Source organism: Caretta caretta, chromosome 16 (assembly GCF_965140235.1).
Source record: "Caretta caretta isolate rCarCar2 chromosome 16, rCarCar1.hap1, whole genome shotgun sequence".
Lineage (NCBI taxonomy): Eukaryota > Metazoa > Chordata > Testudines > Cheloniidae > Caretta > Caretta caretta.
The window spans coordinates 4978930-4994873 of record NC_134221.1 but is presented as its reverse complement, the minus strand read 5'-3'; the positions used below and the strand labels follow the sequence as shown (position 1 = coordinate 4994873).

The window sequence follows — 15944 nt, the reverse complement described above, 5'->3', positions numbered from 1 at the left end:
CGAATGGCTAGGCAGCAGTTCTGCGGAAAAGGACCTAGGGGTGACAGTGGACGAGAAGCTGGATATGAGTCAGCAGTGTGCCCTTGTTGCCAAGAAGGCCAATGGCATTTTGGGATGTATAAGTAGGGGCATAGCGAGCAGATCGAGGGACGTGATCGTTCCCCTCTATTCGACATTGGTGAGGCCTCATCTGGAGTACTGTGTCCAGTTTTGGGCCCCACACTTCAAGAAGGATGTGGATAAATTGGAGAGAGTCCAGCGAAGGGCAACAAAAATGATTAGGGGACTGAACACATGAGTTATGAGGAGAGGCTGAGGGAGCTGGGATTGTTTAGCCTGCAGAAGAGAAGAATGAGGGGGGATTTGATAGCTGCTTTCAACTACCTGAAAGGGGGTTCCAAAGAGGATGGCTCTAGACTGTTCTCAATTGTAGCAGATGACAGAACGAGGAGCAATGGTCTCAAGTTGCAGTGGGGGAGGTTTAGATTGGATATTAGGAAAAACTTTTTCACTAAGAGGGTGGTGAAACACTGGAATGCGTTACCTAGGGAGGTGGTAGAATCTCCTTCCTTAGAGGTTTTTAAGGTCAGGCTTGACAAAGCCCTGGCTGGGATGATTTAACTGGGAATTGGTCCTGCTTTGAGCAGGGGGTTGGACTAGATGACCTTCTGGGGTCCCTTCCAACCCTGATATTCTATGATTCTATGATATCAACAATAGGCTCCAAGAGCAACGTGAGGAAAGGAAGGGGTCTAGGCCACCACCTGACCAGCTCCCCTTGGTACCTGTCTCGGACCTGGGACCCACATTCCTGCAGCCTGATACCATTCACAGCCGTGTCGCCTCTGAGGAAAAAGCAACACTGCCACCACAGCCTGTGTTTCTACTGTGGAGGATCCAGCCACACTCGCACCAACTGCCCATCACAATCTTTAGCACAGCCCAGTTCAGGAAATGATCACACCCAGGCCTGGTTGAGGGGGTCGGCCTGGGAAAGCCCCGAGGTAATGCCCCCACTCCTCACCAAGACATGCTCCAGGCATGGTGAGCACTTCCTGCACCTCAGAGTTTGGGTCTGCCTCCATACCCGAGGGGAGCCATACTGAATTCCCCACAGTGGGCACTGGTGAATTCCGGGGCAGTAGACAACTTGACAGATGCTGATGCTGCCCAAGTCTTGGGTATTCCAGTACAACTGAAGACAGTCCCTGATCTAGTGGAAACTATGGATGGCTCACTCCTTTCATCCTGACCTGTGACACAATAAACAATACCTCTGGAAGTTGCCATTCTGGAACGTCAGGATGTCTTTCATTTCGCATGATTCACTCACCACACTTCCTCACAATCCTCAACATTTCATGGCTGGCAGCTCATGATCAGCACATCCTTAGGCATGAACGCAAGGAATGCCTGGCAAGTCTATGGGCATGGGAGAACTTCTACAGATATCTGTGTGAGCTGGGTTCCTTTAAACTGATGGCCAACCCATAAACCTCTTGTAACCCTTATCAACGGGAAATACCTGGATCAAACATTGCTAAGATGCCAGCATCTTTTGATTGGGCTAATGCAACTTAACCCAATCACTGAATACATTCCTAGGTGCTGACACACTGTTGTAGAGCCCAGCATCACACTCAAATGCTGATGGGCTAGAGGAAGATGTAAAGGCTTACATGGATGAGGTGAAAACTTACACGCCAGCGTCAGGTAGGCGACTATACCCACTACAAAAAACAACCTGGGCAGATAAGCAACTTCAAGAAGTTTTTAGTTACATTTGGGCAGGATGGCCCAAGTACCTAAAGAACACTGTGGCCATGGCAAGAGACTTTTGCTAGACACAGGCAATTACGCAAGTCCAGTAGATTAGCGATTAAAGGGGATCACATTGTCATCCCAAGCTCTTTGAGAGGAGAAATTCTAGACCTCATCCATGAAGCACTGTGACAGGGTGGGGGTAGCCTGTCCAGTGTGGGGTGAATGCACCCCGTGAATAAGTCCACTGGACTGTCCTTGGCCTCAAGACTGTAATGACTAATGGTCAGAGCCAATGGAGTTGTCTCTCCTCCCAGAGCTATAAGGCCTAGCGGTCAGAACCAATATGGCTGCCCCCACTCTCGGGGATGAGCAGCCCAGTGGCCAATAGGGGAAGTGGGCCGCCACCTAGGAGTGAGTGATGGCAGGGGTAGGGGGACCCAGGCCCTCCCTGCTCCACCAGATCCTGGCCCAGGCCTTATCAATGGCAGTGTGTGCCACTACTGAGTCAGTGCGGCTCAAACTGAAACATTCTAGCTTCTTGCAGGACTATAACTAGTCTCCCCGGGCCGCTTCCGACCATGTCTCTTGGCCCTGGTCTATACTACGAGTTTAGGTCGAATTTAGCAGCGTTAGATCAATTTAACCCTGTACCAGTCCACACGACTAAGCCATTTTTGTCGACTTAAAGGGCTCTTAAAATCAATTTCTGTACTCCTCCCCAACGAGGGGATTAGTGCTGAAATCATTGCCGGGTCAAATTTGGGGTTGTATGGATGCAATTCGGCGGTATTGGCCTACGGGAGCTATCCCAGAGTGCTCCATTGTGACCACTCTGGACAGCACTTTCAACTCAGATGCACTAGCCAGGTACACAGGAGAAGCACCAGGAACTTTTGAATTTCATTTCCTGTTTGGCCAGCGTGGTGAGGTCATCAACAGAGGTGACCAATACAGAGCTCTTCAGCACAGGTGACCATGCAGTCCCAGAATTGCAAAAGAGCTCCAGCATGGACCGAATGGGAGGTACTGGATCTGATCGCTGTATGGGGAGACGAATCCGTGCTATCAGAACTCCATTCCAAAAGACGAAATGCCAAAATATTTGAAAAAAAAATCTCCAAGGGCATGATGGACAGAGGCTATAACAGGGGCCCGCAGCAGTACCACATGAAAATTAAGATGCTCAGGCAAGCCTACCAAAAAACCAATGAGGCAAATGGCCACTCCGGGTCAGAGCCCCAGACATGCCGCTTCTATGATGAGCTGCATGCAATTCTAGGGGGTGCCCCTGCCACTACCCCACCCCTGTACGTGGACACCTGCAAGGGGGGAATCTCATGCAACAGGGATGAGGATTTTGGGAACAAGGAAGATGAGGAGGAGGACGAGAATGAAACCGTTCTCCCCGACAGCCAGAAACTGTTTATCACCCTGGAGCCAATACCCTCCCAATCCTCCCAAGGCATGCTCCCAGACCTTGAAGGCAGAGAAGGCACCTCTGGTGAGTGTACGTTTGTAAATATAATACATGGTTTAAAAGCAAACGTGTTTAATGATTAATTTGCCCTGAAGACTTGGGATGCATTCGCAGCCAGTACAGCTACTGGAAAAGTCTGTTAACGTGTCTGGGGATGGAGCAGAAATACTCCAGGGACATCTCAATGAAGCTCTCCTGGAGGTACTCCCAAAGCCTTTGCAAAAGGTTTCTGGGGAGTTCAGCCTTATTGCGTCCTCCATGGTAGGACGCTTTACCATGCCAGGCCAGTAGCACATAGTCTGGAGTCATTGTATAACAAAGCATGGCAGCGTATGGTCCCTGTGTTTGCTGGCATTCAAGCAACATCCGTTCTTTATCTCTCTGTGTTATCCTCAGGAGAGTGATATCATTCGTGGTCACCTGGTTGAAATAGGGGAATTTTATAAAGGGGACATTCAGAGGTGGCCGTTCCTGCTGGGCTGTTTGCCTGTGGCTGAAAAGAAATCATCCCCGCTGTTAGCCACACAGTGAGGGGAGGGGTGAAGCGATGATCCCAGAGAATGGGGGAGGGGGAGTGACCCTGTACCAAAAGCAAGTGCTATATAATGTTAACAGCTTGGTTCACCATGAAAGAGTCTACCCCTTGTTCTCTAAAAATGTATCTTTTCAAATACTACTCTCCCTTTTTTTCCCTCCCGCAGCTGCAAATGTTTCAACGCTCCCCCTATCATCTCCATCCCAGTGGCTAGTGCAGATAAGAAGGCGAAAAAAACCACACTTGCAATGAAATGTTCTCTGAGCTCATGCAGTCCTCCTGCACTGAAAGAGCTCAGCAGAATAGGTGGAGGCAAACAATGTCAGAGTCCAGGAAAGCACAAAATGAACGCGAGGACAGGAGGCGGGAGCAAGAGGAGAGGTGGCAGTATCAAGATGATAGGTGGCGGCAGTGTGATGAGAGGAGGCAGGATGCAATGCTGAGGCTACTGGAGGATCAAACTGATATGCTCCGGCGTATGGTTGAGCTGCAGGAAAGGCAGCAGGAGCACAGACTGCTGCTGCAGCCCCTGTGTAACCAACCGCCCTCCTCCCCAAGTTCCATAGCCTCCTCACCCAGACCCCCAAGAACGCGGGGGGGGGGCACTCCAGGCACCCAACCACTCCACCCCAGAGGGCTGCCCAAGCACCAGAAGGCTGGCATTCAATAAGTTTTGAAGTGCAGTGTGGCCTTGTCCTTCCCTCATCCACCACCCCACCCGTGCTTCCGTCCTCCGCCACCCTTCTCGGGCTACTTTGGCAGTTATCCCCCTATTTGTGTGACGAATTAATAAAGAATGCATGATTTTGAAACAACAATGACTTTATTGCCTCTGCAAGTGGTGATCGAAGCGGGGAGGTCGGTTGGCTTACAGGGAAGTAGAGTGAACCAAGGGGGCAGCTCTTCATCAAGGAGAAACAAACAGAACTGTCACACCATAGTCTAGCCAGTCATGAAACTGGTTTTCAAAGCTTCTCTGATGCGCAGCGTGCCATGCAGTGCTCTTCTAATTGCCCTGGTGTCGGGCTGTGCGTAATCAGTGGCCAGGCGATTTGCCTCAACCTCCCACCCCACCATAAATGTCTCCCCCTTACTCTCACAGATATTGTGGAGCACACAGCAAGCAGCAATAACAATGGGAATATTGGTTTCGCTGAGGTTTAACCGAGTCAGTAAACTGCGCCAGCGTGCTTTTAAATGTCCAAATGCACATTCTACCACCATTCTGCACCTGCTCAGCCTATAGTTGAACAGCTCCTGACTACTGTCCAGGCTGCCTGTGTATGGCTTCATGAGCCATGGCATCAAGGGGTGGGCTAGGTCCCCAAGGATAACTATAGGCTTTTCAACATCCCCAACAGTTATTTTCTGGTCTGGAAAGTAAGTCCCTTCCTGCAGCTGTTCAAACAGACCAGAGTTCCTGAAGATGCAAGCATCAAGCACCTTTTCCGGCCATCCCATGTTGATGTTGGTGAAATGTCCCTTTTAATCCACCAACGCTTGCAGCACCATTGAAAAGTACCCCTTTCAGTTTATATACTGGCTGCCAAGGTGGTCTGATCCCAAGATAGACAAAATGCATATCCCTATCGCCCCACCACAGTTACGGAATCCCATTGCAGCAAAGCCATCCACTGTGACCTGCACATTTCCCAGAGTCACTACCTTTGATAGCAGCAGCTCAGTGACTGCATTGGCTACTTGGATCACAGCAGCCCCCACAGTAGATTTGCCCACTCCAAATTGATTCCCGACTGATCAGTAGCTGTCTGGCGTTGCAAGCTTCCACAGGGCTATCGTCACTCACTTGTGAACTGTGAGGACTGCTCTCATCTTGGTATTCTTGCGCTTCAGGGCAGGGGAAAGCAAGTCAAAGTTCCATGAAAGTGCCCTTACACATGCAAAAGTTTTGCAGCCACTGGGAATCATCCCAGACCTGCAACACTATGCGGTCCCACCAGTCTGTGCTTGTTCCCTGGGCCCAGAATCAGCGTTCCATGGCATGAGCCTTCCCCATTGCCACCAGGATGTCCAAATTGCCAGGGCCCATATTTTGAGAGAAGTCTGTGTCCATGTCCTCATCACTCTCGTCACCGCGCTGCCATCGCCTCCTCACCTGCCTTTTCAGGGTCTGGTTCTGAACATACTGCAGGATAATGTGCGAGGTGTTTACAATGTTCATAACTGCCGCAGTGATCTGAGCGGGCTCCATGCTTGCCATGGTATGGCATCTGCAGGAGAGCAGAGTTTCAGCGGAAGTGGTGGATGATGGTTAGCAGGCCTACTGCACCATCTGCTGCCAGCAGCACCAGGACACAACAGCAGTGGTGTCGGTGAGCTGAGCGGGCTGCACGCTTGCCATGGTATGGCGTCCGTAGGAGAGCAGAGTTGCAGCGGAAGCGGGAGCCCATGACAGCCAACATGGAGAAATTTGCTATCAAGACAAGGGCAGGAGAGCAGAGTTGCAGCAGAAGCGGTGATTTGATGACAATGGTAGCAGTCCTACTGCACCGTCTGCTGAAAACAGTATGGCGCCCGCACGGAAAAAAGGCGTGAAACGAGTGTCTGCCGTTGCTTTTGCAGAGGGAGGGGGCGACTGATGACATGTACCCAAAACCACCCGTGACAATGTTTTTGCCCCATCAGGCATTGGGAGCTTAACCCAGAATTCCAATGGGTGGCGGAGACTGCAGGAACTGTGGGATAGCTACCCACAGTGCAATGCTCTGAAAGTCAACGCTAGCCATGGTACTGTGGACACACTCTGCCAACTTAATGCGCTTAGTGGGGACACACACAATCGACTGTATAAAATCGCTTCCTAAAAAATCAACTTCTATAAATTCGACGTAATTTCACAGTGTAGACATACCCTTGGAGTTGCCATTGAGCCATCATCGGGGTCTCCAGGTTTCTCTGCATGTTCCGTTCCCAGTGACTCTGGTCCCTCTCGGGCATACGCATGTACTTGGGCGTCTGTCTGTGTCTCGGCATCTCCGGCTTCCGCAATCAGGGATTCCCGCTGTTCCCGGACTGGACCCAGCAAGGAGCATCCTTCCTCCTTGGCAGTCACTCCAGACTATTGTTGCACCTGGAGCATGCCCAGTAGGGACATGGGGGCGTGGCTTCCTCAGCCCACAGTGAGGAGTTAACCCTTCCCCATCCAGTGCGGGGTGAGTGCAGCCCGTTACAAGCACATAAAGGCCAGTTAGTCAGGGTGGTGGCCTGGAATCAGCAAAGGGGCATGAAGAATGCAGAACCTTCATGTAAACACTACAGAACTAACTGACCAACACAATGCACGGAGCCTCTGATAACACCTCTACCAGACAGATCCTGGAAGAGGCTAGCAGCGGATCTATGTGAATTCAGAGGACCTCATTGCCTAGTTGTAGTGCATTATGTTTCTAGATATATTGAAATAATATATTTGGAAGACACAACATGTCGCAGTGTTACTGAGAAATGAAACCGGTGAACGTGTTCTTTAAGTATTCCAGAATCACTAGTGATGGACAACACTCTACAGCTCACCACAACTGAATTTCAGTCATTTGAAACATAGGATACTGAGTGCATCACTAGCAGCCTCCACTACCCACAAGGAAAGGGAGGGTCTGAGCAGGCAGTACAGACAGCTAAGAAAATATTGAAGCAGGAAGATCCATTCCTTGCTCTTCGGAATTATCAACACCGTTAGTAGCTACCAGCTGTAGCCCAGCTCAGCTCCCGATAGGAGGGCAACTCAGGACAACTGTTCCAAGAATAGAAAAGAATCTAGCCCCAAAGTGCCCAGACCAGAGAAGAGTAGCCAAATCCAGTCAAAAGAAGCTTATAAACACGTTCATTACCAACTCCTCTCAAAGAATTGCCAGATCTGAATCTAGTTGAGCACATTTGCATTAAACTGGATGGAGGAAAAAAGATGGAGAACCCCAGCTGTTGTAAAGAAAAAGAATGCATGGCCTGATCATAGAACTAGAAGGGACCTCAAGAGATCATCTAGTCCAATCCCCTGTACTCATGGCAGGACTAAGTATTATTTAGACCATCTCTAAGAGGCTAGGAGCCAACCACACCCACAGCAGAACTGCTGGGGGCCCTAGAAAAGAGCAGCTGCATTGGTCAGGAATCAAACCCAGGACACCTGCATGAGACTTCTACCATTGAACCATCAATGCCCTGCTCAGCTATGCTAGTGAGACCGACAGTAGAGCGTTCAGCCCAAATCTTTCACGTCTTCCCTTTGTTCCAGAAATTGTTCAGTCAACTGAGCAAACTCTACAAATCGCAGGTGCAGAACCAGGGGAAGACGATTCACCTATTCTAAACCTGCCAGGAGAGTTGATGCAAATAAAAGACAACCTAGTCACCCATTCTAGCCGTGTAGTTAAACAGTATGATTCAGGGAGAAGGAACAGGTGGACATGTGGAAATTTTAAGTTACTTTTAAAAAAATAGTTGTATCATTTTTAAAACTGTCAAAATGGGCTGCGGGGGGAGGGAAGGGAAGGGAAGATGTGAAGCTGCATTGTAACGTGTCATCACTAGGGAGTGCTGTGTGAAGAATAAAGCAGCCTGTCTTGACTCAGTGCTGGACACAGGCTACGTTGCCCTCCCCCTCCTTTTTAAAAAACAAAACAAAAACAATGAAGCTGTTGCGAGTGTCCATTTCGCCTCCATCTTTGTGTCACTAACCTGGCACTGGTGATTGCATTTCCCCTTTCCTCTGGATGCTGCTTCCCTGGTGCTCACAGTGGCCCTCCCCTGCCCCTGGCAGCCCCACCTTGCTCTCCCACCAGCTGGCAGACACCAGGCTTTGGCTCACAGTTCTGCTTCCCTTCTCCATGGCAGCCCCTAGCAGCTTCTCTCCCTGTAGCAGCCTCCTGCGCTGAGGCATCGCTGCCAGTCCCACCTGGCAGGGGCAGCAGGAAGGATATTGCTCCCCTGGGTTTTCCCATTCTGCTCCTCGGGATCTCTGTGCTGACTCCCTGCCAGCAGCATGAAAGGGGGGACCTAGGGCCACACCTGGCCAGCTCCCCGCATCTTGTCTGCATGGCGCTCTCCAGCTCCGCAGGCTGCTGGGGGCTACCTGCTAGGCAAAGGCAATAGCATCCCCTAGTGGTCAACAGCAGGATGCTCTGCCCAAGTGCTGGCTAATTCCAGCAAAATATGGGGAACCATGGAGCCCCTGGTATCATGTTAGCAAAGAGCCACAGCTTCAAGCACCTCTGCAACTGTCTGTGGATCAAAGAACTGACTGATGGTACCCTTGACATCTGCCAGCATAACAGCACCCTTAGCTCATCTCTGCCCATCCTCCCTCTAGTGGGCCATTTTGACTCCCTCCACGCCATTTCTCCCAAATGAACAGTAATGGTGGGAGGCAGGGGGCATGCACACAGTTCCTGGAGTGGAGGGCAAGATGGGGGACCCTGGTATGGGGAGGATGTAGGCCACACAGAATACCTAGCAGCGGGGAAATTGGGGGACACGGCTAAGAGGGGGGCACAGAGCCTCTAGCATTGGGAGAAGGGGGAGTGGAGTGCACACAGAATCCCTGGCAGGGTGGAGACCCTGGGATGGAGGAAGGGGAATGGGTAGCATGGGACAGAAGAGGGGAATGGAGGTGCAGAGGGGAGAATGGAGGAACCTGGAATGAGGGGAATAGGGAAATGGCATGGCAGAAAAAGAGGAGATTTGGGGTTCTGTGGGCTCCCCCGACATGGGAGAAGGCAGGAATAGGGGCACATAGATCCCCCAGTGCAGGGAGAGGTTGGGGGACCCTGCTTTAGGAGATGGGGGCAAGGTGGCCACCAGAGCTCCTGGCATGGGTGGAAGGTGGGAAAGGAGGTGCCCACAGAGCTGAGGACGTGGGGGACCCTGATATAGGAGGATGGAGAAATAGGGAGCACACAGAACCCCTGGCAATGGGGCAATTGAGGAAGAGTTGCTGGGAGTCTCTGCAATAGAGGGGACAGGAAGGTGGCACCCAGGGGATTGGAGGGATTGGAGGGTTGCAAGCAGCCTCAGTGCACTTGGCCACAGAAGCTACGACTCCTCCCTCCCTGCAGTAGGCCACGTGAAGATGGAAAGGAATTTCCCTTACCTCCTTATTGCCATTGCTTCTAAGGCTCCAGGGGGAAGAGGGACAATGTCCTGCTGCTGCCTGAAGTGCCATGAAATGTAGCTGTTTCCCTTCTCTGCCTCTCCAGAGCTCTTAGCCCAGCCCTCCTACCTACCATCCCAACCCCCAACAAGCCCTATCCCCATCATCCCTCCCTCCTCAATGCCCAGGAAAAGCCTTGGCACACAGCTGAGGCCTGAAAATCATTAACTCCATGTTCTGGAAGACCAAGGAGGGCAGCCAGCCAGCAGCAGAACTAAGGACATCCCCATGCACACATAGCCCTCTGTCCCCAGCACCCGCTGCTTTGCCAGGAGTGGGCTGTCAGCTCCAGCACTCGGCCACCTCTGCTGGTATCACAGACCAAACAGGCCTCAGGGAGCCGAGATCCAAACCAGCACCTTCCCCTCCAGGCATCAGACAACCCCCAAACAGGGAAAGGGGCCAAACCCGAGTCATCATTTGTTTACACCAAATACTTTTCCCTGCTCTGCCTCTCCAAGCCACCTGCTCGGAAGTGATGGGCTTGGAAGCAGCTCTCCCAGCAAGCCCTCTCTCGTGGCACAGAGGGCACATGCAGAGGAGGCTTTGGCTGCTGCCCTCTGTTGTATTAATGTAGGTGGAATATATGGTGGGACGGGTTGTCACCCTGGGGTGTAGTCTGGGAGCTGTGGGAATTGCTGTGCCCCTCTAACCTCCCAGCTGGGCTGGCCCTTTTTCACACTGCTTGGCTGGTGACACAATCAAGCCTCATCCAGCCCCGTTATCACTCAATACAACAGCAGGTGTCGCCACTCACCGAAACGGAGGTACCTGAGTGCTGTACCTAAGCAACCCAAGTCCAAACAGCAGAGACCAGCCAATTTCCCAGCTCCCCAGGCTCCCTCCCCTCCCCCCGCTGGAGTAAACCCAAAATGATACCGTCTTGCACGGCCCAGGGATCTGTAGAATGTAAGTTCACAAATAGTTTGCCCCTCCCTCAGTGTGGAAAGGAATATGCAACAAGCCCATGTTAACCAAGCTGAGACTTTCCCCAGACACGCAAAGGCACACTGGTTCAGAATAAACTTGTTTTTGCTTTATAACTGCAAATAATAGATTAAGTGATTGTAAGTGTTAGCAAACAGATCAAAACAGAGTACCCAGCAAATAAACAAAACCACAAACTAAGCCTAACATACTAGATAGATGGGATTTGAATTAGCAATTTCCCAACCTGATTGATAATACAAGCAGTCCACCAGGTTTCCATACACAGGCTAGAAATCCCTTTAGCCTGGGACCAGCACTTCTCCCAGTTCCGTCTTTGTTCCTCAGGTGTTTCCAGGAGTCCTTGTGCAGGGAGTGAAGCCAAGAAATGATGTCACACCCCACCTTATAAAGCTTTAAGATATGGTGGGAACCCTTTGTTCCAAAAACAGTTTCAAATCAGTTTGTGGAAAAATCAGGTACCCAAAATGCAGTTCAGTGTCACCCTGTGGTCTGGTCGCATGCCCCTGCATAGCTTGCTAAGGCTTATCTACACTGGCATTTTACAGCACTGCAACCGTCTTGCTCAGGGGTGTGAAAAAACACACCCCTGAGTGCAAATTTCAGCGCTGTAAAGCACCAGCTTAGACAGTGCACCAGTCCTGGGAGCCGCACTCCCAGCCCTGGGAGCTATGCCCCTCGTGGAGGTTTTGTTTTTTTGAGTGCTGGGAGAGCTCTCTCCCAGCGCTCTGCCGCGACTGCACAAGCCACATTGCCGGTGTAGACTAGCCCTAAGTCATAGCAACCGTTATCCATTGGCTCTCAGGAAGGCTCACCTGAAGTGCTCTCAGGAAGGCTCACCAGGTGGAGGATAAGCTTCTCCTAAGGCCTATTGTTTTTCTTAATGGCCCATTACCCTGAACAGGCCTTTCCCAACCAGCTGTCTAGACTGGAAGCATCTTGCCTAGTGGGTGTCACCCTGGTGCCACCACATTTGAAATGCAGATACATAGTCAATATTTATAACTGCAGATAAAAAAATGATACATGCACGCAAATAGGATAATCATATTCAGCAAACTGTAACTTTTCCAATGCCACCAGACAAGACATATCTCGTACAAGATCCATCATAATTACATCATAATCATACAACTCTGAAGAATATGGGGCGTAGTGTCACATATGGGCCTGAAGAATTAAAGGTGTTGACATAAGCCAGGCACTGTCCAACATTAAACAGTGTTACGTCAGGGTCAGGGGCTGGTATACAGAGACCGCAACCTGCATATGTACCATGGCAAACACTGTAAAATTTGTGCCAAAGTTTATAAGGTTCGTGATAAAAATAGAATCATAGAATCATAGAATATAAGGGTTGGAAGGGACCCCAGAAGGTCATCTAGTCCAACCCCCTGCTCGAAGCAGGACCAATTCCCAGTTAAATCATCCCAGCCAGGGCTTTGTCAAGCCTGACCTTAAAAACCTCTAAGGAAGGAGATTCTACCACCTCCCTAGGTAACGCATTCCAGTGTTTCACCACCCTCATAGTGAAAAAGTTTTTCCTAATATCCAATCTAAACCTCTCCCACTGCAGCTTGAGACCATTACTCCTCGTTCTGTCATCTGCTACCATTGAGAACAGTCTAGAGCCATCCTCTTTGGAACCCCCTTTCAGGTAGTTGAAAGCAGCTATCAAATCCCCCCTCATTCTTCTCTTCTGCAGGCTAAACAATCCCAGCTCCCTCAGCCTCTCCTCATAACTCATGTGTTCCAGACCCCTAATCATTTTTGTTGCCCTTCGCTGGACTCTCTCCAATTTATCCACATCCTTCTTGAAGTGTGGGGCCCAAAACTGGACACAGTACTCCAGATGAGGCCTCACCAATGTCGAATAGAGGGGAACGATCACGTCCCTCGATCTGCTCGCTATGCCCCTACTTATACAAATACACAAAAGGAAAAGAATCAAAGTGAGGGGAAGAGCACTGAAACGGATTGTTTATACAAAACAAAATCAAAACCTATCAAAGCCCTTTTTGGAGACAGTGAATATTGGTTAAAGTCTCTTATTCAGTTAAGCTGGCCTTCCTGGTGGGGAAGAAAGAGTAAATTCTGCTGTTCCGTTCTGAAGCGGGAATGATAATCACTTCCCTGCTTCAGACAAAACAGACAGACCCAAAATGGAGAGAAGAGTAAGATAGTAAAGATGGGGGAAATACCGCTTTTGTTGCTGTTCTCAGGCTACAGTGAGCCTGGTTAGTCACGGACAGATACTTATGGCCAGCAGGTCAGCTGTTGCTCTGGACCCAGGCTCACTTTCCCAGTCAGGGACATCATCTGGTTGGTGTGGACAGGTCCCTGTCCTTCACTGGTCCTTCTCAGGCTGAGCAGAGCCAGATGGGCCGTTTCACCTCTCCATGCTGGTGCCATGCAGGACAATGGATTTCAGGATCAGGTGAAAAGACGGGAGAGAGAAAGGAAAAGAGGAAGATTTTTTTTTTTGTGGGGGGCAGAAAGGAGCACATGAGGGAGGAAAAGAGAGCAGGATCTCACATGTATCAGGTGGGGTCCTCGCTGGTGCAGTGATGATGGTCAAGGGGAATCAAGGACTGGTATCAAGGGGTCACAATCCTTCCGCCCCACGCAGTAAAGTCTTCCCTCCCTCCCCAGCCCACAAAAAAATCTCTTTAAGGGCCCCAAAAAGGCAATGAGTGAAATAATCCATCCTCTCATTATTTTGTCCACCTCATTTCTGACACTCCAGTTTTGGTTCATTGATTTTTGATCCTCTGCTCCTCATGTTTACCAGTCATAATCTGAAGGCAGTCCTTGAGGGGGATCAATAGACCCTTCTGTCCCCTTAGAAAACTGTGTAAGAAAAGATGGGCTATAACAGATCATTGTGACAAGTCATGAACCTTTGCCCACTTTTCACCTGTTAGGCTAACAATTAAAGCAGGCCTGCTCGGCTCTGTTATTACAACCCCTTCCCATCATAGGATTGGCTGCAGCTGGTTAAATCAGACTTTTTCCTGCTGAACCCCAGAGCCTGGCTGAGGCCTGGCGAAGGAGCCAGGTAGCACAGCCCAGGTGAGCCAGATGGCACATTAGCTGCTGCCTCAAAGTGCAGAGCTCAAGCAATGCAATTTCAGGCAGGGGAAGCAGGGTAGAGTCAGGGGCTGGAGCTGGGAGTTGATTCCCATGGGCTGCAGCCTGCCCAGAGACTGAAGCCAAGCCATGGAGTAACACAAACATTAGGGAGCAGGTGGGGCCCTGCCTCCTGGCTACGAGTCTCCCTTCACCTTGGTGTGAACATGGAGAACTTCCCACACCTCTGGGGGCAAACCCCGCCAGGGCCTTATCCAGGTTTGATTCAGGCTGCCCTACAGCTGGGCAAATAACTGGTTTCTCGGTTCACTGGCAGTTCCAAAAAATTGGAAAGAAAAAAAAAAAAAAAGATTAAAATTGGTTAGAGTCAAACTGAAACCAGAAACTCTGAAAATGGTCAGTGATCAAAGTCAGTTTTCTTTTAGCTCAAACCAAACACTTAATTAAGCCCCAAACTAAGTGCTTTGTTTAATTTCCAGGCTTTTTTTAAAGCAAAAGGAATCTGATGAGGTTCAACAAGGATAAGTGCAGGATCCTGCACTTAGGACGGAAGAACCCAATGCACCGCTACAGACTAGGGACCGAATGGCTCGGCAGCAGTTCTGCGGAAAAGGACCTAGGGGTGACAGTGGACGAGAAGCTGGATATGAGTCAACAGTGTGCCCTTGTTGCCAAGAAGGCCAATGGCATTTTGGGATGTATAAGTAGGGGCATAGCCAGCAGATCGAGGGACATGATCGTTCCCCTCTATTCAACATTGGTGAGGCCTCATCTGGAGTACTGTATCCAGTTTTGGGCCCCGAACTACAAGAAGGATGTGGATAAATTGGAGAGAGTCCAGCAAAGGGCAACAAAAATGATTAGGTGACTGGAACACATGACTTATGAGGAGAGGCTGAGGGAACTGGGATTGTTTAGTGTGCGGAAGAGAAGAATGAGGGGGGATTTGATAGCTGCTTTCAACTACCTGAAAGGGGGTTCCAAAGAGGATGGCTCTAGACTGTTCTCAATGGTAGCAGATGACAGAACAAAGAGTAATGGTCTCAAGCTGCAGTGGGGGAGGTTTAGGTTGGATATTAGGAAAAACTTTTTCACTAAGAGGGTGGTGAAACACTGGAATGCGTTACCTAGGGAGGTGGTAGAATCTCCTTCCTTAGATGTTTTTAAGGTCAGGCTTGACAAAGCCCTGGCTGGGATGATTTAGTTGGGGATTGGTTCTGCTTTGAGCAGGGCGTTGGACTAGATGACCTCCTGAGGTCCCTTCCAACCCTGATATTCTATGATTCTATGAATGAAGCTTCACCAAATGGCTGGAGCAGGAAGTGCCTCTTTTATCATCTTGAACCAGTTGCTAGGGCACGCTGAGCTAGGGGCAAAGTTCGGTTTCCCCCTCTGCTGCCTGTGGCGAAGGGACTTGAACCTGGGGGTTGCAGGAGGGGCCCGATCACAGGCTCAGGCTGTTCTGGGGCAGTACTCTCTAGATTGCTCCTGCTGAAACTGTTTCACTGATTTATACTAAGTGTAGTCACTGAACCAGGGACTTGTACTTGGGCCCCCCACCGCTCAGGGGAGGGATGTTTTGGTTCAGCCCGTATCTCCCAGAAGGTCCTGCCTGCCACAGCAGCTCCCCAGCCATTAGCTGTGTTGATCTGGGGAGAGAAGCAAGGCTGGCGGGGGTGGCGGGAATCAATCCATAGCAAACAAGCAGGAAGCAGGCCAGGGAGCATCAGCTTTTCAGGCAGCCCTTGGTAAACAGTCCGGCCTGCTCCCCCCACAGCCACTGCACAAATTGCAGGCCAGAAAGGCGGTAGCAGGGGAAATGTCAAGTGTCTTTATATAACTTGTGTTCTGGTGGTGAGGTCACCAAGAGGCAATATTGACATTGGAGACTTGTTTTGAACAGCAACAGCTGGGGAGGCAGAGGTCCTTCTTAGGGCTGGAAGTGGGTCCCTGGCAGTAGC

At 50.3% G+C, this 15944-nt stretch overlaps 1 protein-coding gene and 1 long non-coding RNA gene across 2 annotated transcripts in view; one reads left to right on the top strand and one right to left on the bottom strand.

Moving 5' to 3' along the window:
• TOR4A (torsin family 4 member A) overlaps positions 1–15944 on the bottom strand; it is a 96524-nt gene that overhangs the window by 42782 nt on the left and 37798 nt on the right. The gene's annotated exons all lie outside the window — the stretch shown is intronic.
• LOC125623322 (uncharacterized) lies at positions 562–4594 on the top strand. The gene is made up of 2 exons (XR_012665286.1): positions 562–3265; positions 3943–4594. It is a non-coding gene; the product is annotated as an uncharacterized LOC125623322 (long non-coding RNA).